The sequence below is a fragment of the Amborella trichopoda genome, chromosome 13 (genome assembly GCF_054954075.1).
Source record: "Amborella trichopoda isolate Santa Cruz 75 chromosome 13, AtrichopodaSantaCruz75HAP2 v2.0, whole genome shotgun sequence".
NCBI lineage: Eukaryota > Viridiplantae > Streptophyta > Magnoliopsida > Amborellales > Amborellaceae > Amborella > Amborella trichopoda.
The window spans coordinates 26,837,875-26,848,700 of NC_142348.1; positions in this window are offsets into that span (position 1 = coordinate 26,837,875).

The following is a 10,826-nucleotide window of genomic DNA, read 5'->3' on the forward strand; positions in this document are numbered from 1 at the left end:
AAGGACAAGTCTCGTAGATATCTTGTCAATTTTTTAATAGGTTGCCCTAGGGGCATTGTTTACCACTCTAGCATTGATATATCAAGAACGAGACATACTGGGAGACTGATATGCACACACCTAGATAAAATTTTAGATGAGATTGGGCCTGAAAATGTGGTCTAGGTAGTGACTGATAATGCTGCGAATGACAGAACAACAGGCTTGTTGTTAATGCAAAGAAGACCTAATCTTTATTGGACTTCTTGTGCTGCCCATTGTATTAATTTGATGCTCAAGGATATAGGGAAGTTGAAGAGGGTTAAATATTGTATTTTGAAGAGCAAGTTGATTACAAGGTTTATATAAAATCACACGTATCTTCATGCTTTGATGAAGGAGCATTGCATGCGAGAGATTGTCAGGGAGTCTACTACCAGATTCGCTATAGCATTCTTTACGATACAATCGATATTGGTAAACAAAGCAGGATTGAGGTCCATGATATGCTCGAATGAATGGCAAACTGATAGGGCAGCAATGAGTCAACTTGGAAGGCAGGTTGAAACTACCCTTCTCAAGCAAAGGTTTTGGGCTCGATGTAACCATGTTGTTTCTGTAACTAAACCTTTAGTACAAGTGTTGAGGTTAAATGACTTTGATGATAAACCCGCAATGGGGTTTCTGTTCGATGCAATGAGACGTGCAAGGGAAGCTATATTTGAGAATAACATATGGAATGAAGAGATATTGGAGATTGTTGATCGTAGGTGGAGAGACCAACTGCACTAGGATATCCATGCAGCAAGTAATTTATGATTCACTGTCGCAATTCATGACTCTTTCTCAACTCCAAGAAAAGTTACCGTAATTAATAATATAACAAACCATGTGCCGGGTTCTTTCTTAATCCACAAAATTTGTACTCCAATGCCACTTTAGATGATGCAGATATCATGGAGGGGGTAAGAAACTGCATCTACAGGCTTGAACCTGATCTTGAAACTTAGATGGAGTGTATGCAACAGGTAAACCATAATCAAAACGTGCATGTAATAAAATTTCAATTTACAATAATGAATTGCATTTTTATGTAATACTAATTTCTTGTAAATGCATCTTGTTATTTCTAGCTTATCATGTACATGGAAAAAAATGGAGAATTTGTATACAACAATGCTAAAAATGCAGCTGCAAAATTGTACCCAAGTTAGTTTTAAGTTAAAACTTGCAATAGTTTAGTACACTACTATTTTTTGTTTTTTTAAAATCAATTTATTTTTTATTGTTAAGTATTTATATCTTTGTCTGTGTCAGCATAATGATGGACGATACACAGAATTTGAAAAATGCAATTGCAAAAGATTACCGTTAGAATTTTGAGTCAAACCTATGCTGCCTCGGGGCCTCAGGCTGTGAGAGAAACTGGAGTACATTTCAGTGGATACACACCCCGAGGCGGAATAGGTTAAAGGCATAGACACTGCAAAACTTGGTGTACATTCATTATAATTTGAAATTGAGTGAGAAACATATAAGGAGGACCCCCACAAACTACACGCCGATCAACCTTGATTACATCTTCCGAAGGGACCTCACCGATGAGTAGATGTCACTAAGGACCCCACTACTAGACCAAGATTTTCTTAGTGGGGCAGTTGCCGATATGGATGATAATGTGAATGTTGCAACATCCAATGAAAGAGACTTGACAATGGACATGGATGACAATTATACACAGGATGAAGATGAGGCACAAGATGATGAAACAGATGGGACAACAGAAAACAACTGGTAAGAATTAGTCATCCAGGACTTTGAAGGGGCACAACATGATGCAGTGCCTGATGAACATGAAGATTTAATGAGATTGGCTCGGGAAGAAGTCCAGGCATTGAGGCATATGAGTTACTCAACAAGGGAGAGACGAAGCCATAGCCGTCACCGTAGCCTGGTAATTCATGATGATGACAATATTGAAGATGCTGAGGGCCATAACACAGAACAGGGTGGGGGAGAGCAAGAAGGCTGGATGAGTCTAGGAGACTTTGGCCAAGGGGGTACTGTCACACCCCAAGAATTTACAATACTGTTATTCCTGAGATGTGACAGACAAAACATATATACATCTATTGATAGGACAAATTTACAGTGGCGAGGTCTTACAAAGGAAATAAAGAAAGCTAGCACAACAACAATATCTTTCAAAGTTGATCTTGACTAGCACTCAAAATGAATCTGCAGTTATCCTGAAAAAATGTTTACCATAGTTTGATGAGTTTGGCTACTCAGTAAGTGATCATCATAATCCTAAAAATAATCATGGTTGGAAGATATCAATATTTTTCAAAGGGAGATATATTAACAGAAATGCATCAACAGTTTCACTTTCAATAAATGCATAATTAAGTATAATCCGAATAATTGAAATGCATATAACACTTTAACGGTAGTGCATAATTCAAAGGATTTCACAAAATACCCTACTGGCGTCTCAAGTAGGTCACCTATATACCCCATCAACGTCCTGATGGGTCCACTTAATCCCTATCGGCATCCCAGATAGGTCCACTTAATCCCTGCAGGTCCACTTATACCTTACCGGCGTACCGGATGAGTCCTCTTAATCCCTACGGGCGTCCCAGATAGGTCCACTTATACCTCACCGGCGAACCGAATGAGTCCACTTGCATACTTAAATTATTTCTAAATCTCTTTAAACATTCGAAAGCAACAATATCATGTACTCAACATATCACTGAAATCATTAATATGAATTTCACTTAAACCATTAATAACAGTCACTCTCTATAACATTTCAAAAATAACCAATCAAATATTTTGGGCTCACATTTAGAAAGGTAGCAGTTTGTAAAGGCATTCTAGCATAATTGCCAATTTAATATGTATAGAAAAACTCTTATAGAAATTCAAGAATACGGAATTATCACAATTTATGGGATATCAATCTACAAATAAACATTTTACAACAATACTATAATCAATTGCAAAAATGTCAATTTTTAAATAATAAGGCAGTCCTTTGCACATGAATTTTACAATGTCTAAATATAAAAAGAACAGTAGAAAGAAATCTCACAATTTTAGTAAAAGTAGAATTATCACAATTATTTCTAATAATTTTACAGTATCTAAAATTTTCTAACAATCGACAAGAAAAATAAATAAATTTATTTCTAAGAATTTACAGCATTTAAAATTAGTAACATAGATAACATATCACAATTTTTATTAAAAAGATTATTTTTCAAGATAATGAGGTCGCGTGCCCATAAAATTTATTGCGCCTATTATTTCATTTTATTTTTAAAAAGAATGGATTATTTTTCGAGACAATGAGGTCACTTGCACACAAAGCTTATAAAATAAAGATCCTGGACGGAAATATCACTATTTATTAAAAACAAACTATTTTTCAAGAAGATGATGTCAATTACCTAAAATATTTTGTGAGAGAGCTTCCAATAAAAATTCGGCTAGAGAGAGAAAGAAACCTCGCCTCTCGTATTTAAACTCTTACGACACTTTATAATAATATTTTATTAAGTTACACCTCATACACGAGGTGTAACGTTTATATTACCTCTTATACACTTAAAGCCCACGTCCACCGGACGTGGTAAGGCAGCAGCAAACAAACAAACTCATATTAAAAGCTTTGAAAATGGTGATGGTCCTTAAGGACTATCATGCTCATATGGACCATCACTTATTAAAAGTTTCTTTTTTTTTCTTTGTTTTTTTTTTTTTTTTTTTTTTTTGAAAGTTTAAGATTGTTACATTAATTGTCACTGTCACTGGTACCACAAGAAATATTCTTGACTGGCGATGGAGCACAACTGCGGCATTACAGATTCCACCAAGCTTGACTCAGATTTTTTGCCCCATAAATCCTGATAGTGAAACACAACAATATCATGATCCCCCTCGCTCCTCTCATTACTACTAGCATTGTTAGTTGGACTTTGTAACTTCATTAATTGAATTAATGTCAAATTTTAAATTTTCTTGCATACCTTCATAGTATTCAAATATTAATTTATATAAACAGTTGTTTCACTTTTTTTTGTAAGATAAATGTATGTAATATAATAGTATACACTTAATCTAAGGTTTTCTATTTTGTTTCAATTTTTTTTTATTTTTTTTGACTTTTTTTACCTTTTTTTTAACAAAAAACTACTTTACCGGTTAAAACAGTTAACCGCCCTGGTTAGTTCGGTTCCGGTTCAAACCGCATCCAACCCTAAAATCAGTTAACAGTTCCGGTTCGATTTTGCGAACATTGGATAAAATTGGTGCATTACTCCTAGCCGACCGGTTCCAGCCATAACGGCCCCAATAAAAAATTGGAAATTGGAAATTGGAAATTTTTATTAGGAAAGAGGGTTAGTGGCGGAACCCACTCCCTTTTGCGTTTTCAACAATCTGTTATTTAAATTATATTTTATAATGCATAAATTAAACGCCCTCTTCTTACGTGGATGGCCGACATCCCTACGATCCAGGAGACGCCACGTGCCCTCACACTCCCAAACGACTATTCCCCTAATCGTTCTTCTCCCGGAGAGAGAGTCGGGGAGAAAAAGTGCCCAAAACATTAAGGGCGTGTTTGATGACTGGGACTTATTAGTTTGGAAACAACGTTTCCCACTTTCTACAATAATTTTGTGTTTGTTAATTAGAACTGCTATAATAATTAATATTGTTGGAAATTCTATTATCCTCTAAACGAAAATACCTCCCGTTTCAACCCCCACTATGGAAGAGAAAATTTTGGAAACGTGCCCGTAAAAGTTGGCGTGCTTGTGAATAGGGTCCCGATAAAAAAAAACCATGGTATCACTTTCACCCATCATTTATAGACTTGGGCATCGAACTTAGGTGTACATCTCTCTCTCTCCCTCTCTCTCTCTTTCAGCTCTTCTCTTGATCGAAGCCTGTCTCTCTCTATTTCAGCTTTTCTCTTGATTAAAGCCTCTGTCTCTCTCTCAATTCCTAGATTAGAGCCCCTCTCTCACTCTATCTCATTTTACCTCTTCTCTTGATTAAAGCCCCTCCTTAGCAGGGAGTGCTCTTATGCTATAAGCACCGCCGTTGGTGATATTCTCTCTTGCAAAATTACATACTTACTGTCATGATAAAAATAAAAAAAATCTAAATAAAAGAAATTATAAATTAAATCTTTTTAGCTTTATTTTTCATGATCTAAACTGCACATTTTATTTAACATATGGTAGTTGATTTTAATATCTCGGCCACTTTAAAACAAATATCACTATGCCATAAGAAATCTTTAGTGAATGGTTAGAATTGGCTCATTCCAGGTCTCCGAGTTTTCAATTCTCATGTTCAATCAAACACATGTTACTGGACTTTCTAGAATTCCAAGCAGGTTATCAAATATTGTCTTTATTATTTCCATACATCACAACATCCAACTTCAGGATTTCAAAAAACCCAACTATTTGGGAACTTCTAGTTTTCAATCATCAAATAGGCCCTAAAAGAGAGAGGGAGAGGGGTGGGTAACACAAAATAGAGAGGAATGAGTAATATACAAGGAGAGAGAGGGTGTTGTATACAAAAAAGTAAATGGTAGATACAAATTATTATATAATTTTTAATTTATGTTGATTTTGGTCTTCTTTCAGTAGGTTTTATGGCCTCAAGATATTTGATTCTCATATAAACCAAGTATATCTAATTTTCATTTTGAATTTTTTTTACAATTTTTTTTGCATGAATGTACCACGGATTTTAAGGTTATGCCATTTCATCATATTCTTCCTCAAATTTGAATCAAATTCCTTGAAATTTGATTTCAAATAATTGTAGACAGGTGTTCTATATTACTGATCCAATACCATGGATAGAAATCTAAAAAAAATGGATTTTGGGTCATAATGCATATTGGTTTTGGGGATTTCGAGAAATCCTGTTTTAAAAATGAATAATTTCTAGAATAAAATTGGACTTTTGATACATACAATAAGTGGTTTAAAAAGCGGACCGGTGACCTGGATTGGGCATCTTAAAAACTCATCCGGATCGGAGAATCGACGATCCGGATCGGGAATCGACTGAATCGGTCGGATTAAGCTTTAAAAAAATTCCAAAAAAAATATTAAAATTCGTTATAAATATTATCTTTTACGAATCCAATAAGAATTGAGGGTACTACATTATTAACTTTCATTTTTTTCATCAATTTGTGAATATTGAGATGCTCTTTCCCTGTATAAACTTATGTTAACCATTAAATTTGCATCACATAAAAGAAAAATCATAGAATTATCATGGATAAAATATATAATTATACATGGACTATAATAAAGAGTAGACTAAATCAATGAAAGAATGGCCATTAAAATCTCGTTTTGGCGAAAAACCCTAATCCGCTAAAAAAACGTAAATTATTATAGCCTAATTAACTATAATCCAAAATTATTACAACCTAACTATATACTGAAATTATAATTATTAGTTTATATTTTATAATTATGTTATTAAACAAATAATAACAAATTAAAATATTTTATAATATTATCTAATTTAAAATGTATTTATTGACAACTGTAAGAAAAATAGTACATTACATAATTTATAATGTAAAAATTAATAAATAAAATAAAGGAATTGGTTATCAATGTAAAAATTAATAAAATGCGTACAAATTTTGGAAATAACACTTCAATGTTTCAAAAATTTAATTTTTTAGATTTCTATAATAAATTCAGTGAAAGATATTCTTAGTAGAAAGAGGGAGATTTCAAATAGAATAAACTTTTTATTTTTTATTTTTCTATGCCTTTCATATTATTTACAAAAATAATTGTACCACTATATACAACAAAAATTAACTGCTATACAAAAAATTAAATTTTTTATTTTTCATTTTTTATGTCTTTTATATTATTTACAAAAATATTTATACCACTATATACAACAAAAACTACTATACAACAAAAATATAACACCTAAGGGGATTCAACCTTGGGAGGTCAAAGGAAATAGCAAAGGTCATAACCATCACACTGCCTCGTCGCATGTGATTCTAAGTTGCTGATTAATAGAATATATTTACATTCCGTTTTCATTTAATGATGTTTGAGAATTATCCCATATCGAAGGATGGGTATTCAACTTTGCTACATAAATAACTATGTAATATGAAATAAAACACACACGCGGAAACATTGGGGCAACATCACACGTGATATGTGGCACGTGATTTTGTCCACGTGTCCGTGTCGGAGTGGTGACGTTTGCACGTGTCTGTGTGGAATCAAAAAATCGTTTAAAACCACCCGGTTCTCTCTAGACACGGGCGGTTCCCGTTTTAAGTGTGGAACCAGCTCGTTCTGTGGCGCTTCTCGAGTCGAACCGGGCGAGTCCAGCTCGACTCGGCGTTTTTTTAAACCGGGCATACAATATATTGATACATATAGTGTGTGCTTCAATTATTTTTTGATATTTCTAGCTTTTTTAAAATTTTATGTTCTTATTTTCCATTTTTTTAGAGAAAAAAGTATTGTTTTTTAGTTTGTTTTAAAGTCATATTTTATTTTATTTTTAATCTTATCAATAACCAAATCTTGTATTTTATTTGTTACTTTATCCATATTAAGAATAATATATTATTTTATACTGTAGTTGTATATAAATTTTTTTTAAATGAGTTGATTTTATAAGATAAATTTTTAATTTATTTTTATTTGTATAGTAAAATAATTATAAAATATAAATTAGTAATTGCAATTTCAATTAGTACTATAGCTGGTTAGTTTGTGATAATTTTTGATGAGTAGACAGTATTAACAAATGTTTAATGTGATAGTCACTTTATAAGGGGTATTATTTTGCCAATCTTATAATATGGAAGTGTGGTTTAATATTTTTTTTGAATCATGCTTGATGCAATATTATAGTATTATATTGTAACTAATAATTATACGGACATCCAACACGAAAACAACGTAATATTCATTTATTTTTATAAATAATAAAAATAGATAATGTAACACCCCCAATTTTTTTCAAAACCAAAAAAAGACTATTTTTTAAGTATTTTCAATTCTTTTTAAATTGTTTTTTAAGGTCGAAACCAACCGCTACGGCCAATTCTCCGATCCGGAGAACCGATACACCATTCTAACATAACTTTTGAGGTGGCCAATCTAGTTCACCAATCTATTTTTTTAAACTTTTTTTATCTTAAAAAAAATAAAGAGAAAAATAGAAAAGCAAAGATGAAGGGCTGTGGGGAGGATTCGCGCCGCTAATTGTGGACAACCGGTGGGCTATTGACGCATGTCCCGGTAACCGAAAAAACAGTTGACGTTTGGGAACGTGATTTTGATTCTGCTCGTTGGTCCACAAAGCGAAGCATCATGCAAGCAAATGGGCAAGGACGGATGGGATTGGCATTAGCAGCTCAATTTCTTTCGACCTGCTTCCTTTCACTCTAAAATAGGGGGCAGTTCCAACCCCTCGGCAAATTCAATTAGGGGCGTATTGGATCCTGGATTTTTCTTGAGTCAATTTTGGAATTGAGATTTTCTGGAATTGGTGTTTTCTGGAATATGGTGGGATGCTGTTTGAATTGTATCTAGTAGAAATTAAGAAAGTACAAATTTTTGTGTGGATTGCTTGGAATATCTGTTTTTTGGAAATGCAAATCTTTTTTCTCTCTCTAAAAATTTTGAGATAGTTTCTCTCGTTAAAAGTTTTTCTAAAATTTTAATACGCTTTCTTTCAAAAACATAAAATTTGAAATAGTCTCTCTCTTTCTCTCTAAATTTTGAGATAGTTTCTCTCTCTCTAAAAATTTTATATACTTTCTCTCTCTAAAATTTGATGTAGTTTTTCTCTTTAAATTTTGAGATACTTTCTATTTATAAAACTTAAAATTTGAGATAGTTTCTCTCTATAAAATTTTTGAAATAGTTTCTCTCTCTAATCAATTTTAGGTCATTTCTCTATTTAAAATATGATATAGTTTCTCTCTCTAAAATTTTAAAATAGTTTATCTATCTAAAACTAAAAATTTGAGATAGTTTCTTTCTAAAAAATTTAAGATATTTTCTTTTCTAAAAGCTTTTTGGTACTTTCTCACTCTAAAATTTGATATAGTTACTCTCTCTAAAATTTTAAGATGCTTTCGCTCTATAAATTGAGATAGTTTGTCTCTCTAAAATTTTCAGGTAGTTTCACTCTCTAAAATTGTAATATACTTTCTCTCTTGAAAACTTAAAATTTGAGATATCTCTCTCTCTATTTTTTTAAAAATAGTTTATCTCTCTAAAAATTTTAGGTACTTTCTTTATCTAAAATTTGATATAGTTTCTCTCTCTAAATTTTTAAGATATTTTCTCTCTGTAAAACTTAAAATTCGAGATAGTTTCTTTCTCTAAAATTTTCAAGTAGTTTTTTTCTCAAAAAATTTAATATACTTTCTCTCTTTAAACTTAAAATTTGAGATAGTTTCTCGATCTAAAAATTTTAAATAGTTTATCTCTCTAAAAATTTTAAGTACTTTTTCTATCTAAAATTTGATATAATTTCTCTCTCTAAAGTTTTAAGATATTTTCTCTCTCTAAACCTTAAAATTTAGGATAGTTTCTCTCACTAAAATTTTCAAGTAGTTTGTCTATCTAAATTTTGATATAGTTTCTAATCTCTAAAATTTTAATGTGCTCTATCTCTAAAACTTAAATTTTGTGATAATTTCTCTCTCTAAAACTTAAGATTTGAGATATTTCTCTCTAAAAAATTTTAAGTAGTTCTTCTCTCTAAAATTTTAAGATACTTTCTCTCTCTAAAATTTAAGATTTGAGATAGTTTCCGTCTCTAGAATTTTAATATTGTTGTTCTAAAAGTTTAAATTTGAGATAGTTTCTCTCTCTAAAAATTTGATATAGTTTTTCTCTTAAAAAATCATTTAGTTTCTCCTTCTAAAAAATTTCATATGCTTTCTCTCTCTAAAATTTGAGATAGTTTCCTTCTCTAAAATTTTAATATGTTTTTCCCTCTTTATAATTTGATAAAGTTTCCCTTTTTAAAATTTTAATATTTTTTGTTCTTCAATAGAAAAATATGATCATTTCCATGAATAGTCAATTCCACTTATTTTGGTAGAATTGAAATTTCCAAAATTTAGGCTTAAAATGAGCATTCAAGTATCTCACAGAAATCTCAATTCCAATAGAAATATCAACTTTAAGCAAACCAAATACGATTGACCCAATTTTTTCAGAAAAAGTGACTCCTAAAAATCTGAATCCAAGAAACCAAAAGGGCCCTTAATAGACAAAAAAAACTTGCCTTTTTTCCTGTTAAAAGAAACGTAAACTCAAGCAAGCTACTCACTTCCCTATTTAAATGTTTGGCCTTAGAGGTGGGCAAGTATGATCGTACAATGCTGTGATATTAATATGAGGACATTTGAATGGCCAAAATTTAAGGGCCCATTTGGATCCTTGGATTTTTCAATCCTGGGAAAAATCAATCTTGGAGTTTAGATTTCCTGGAATTGAGATTTCCATCCTAGAATTAAGATTTCCTGGAGTTACGATTTCTTGGAATTGAGATTTCCTATAATTGAGATTTCAATCGTGGGAAACGTCAATCTTGGAGTTGAGATTTCAATCCTGGAAAAGTCAATTTCCAGTTTGGATCGCATCTGGTAGAAATCAAGAAAATGCAAATTCCCTATTTGGATTGTCTAGATTTTATTTTTCTTGGAAATATCAAATTTTTTAATTATTATTATTTTTTTTAAAAAAAAACCATTTCCATTAATGTGATTATTGAATCATATTTTC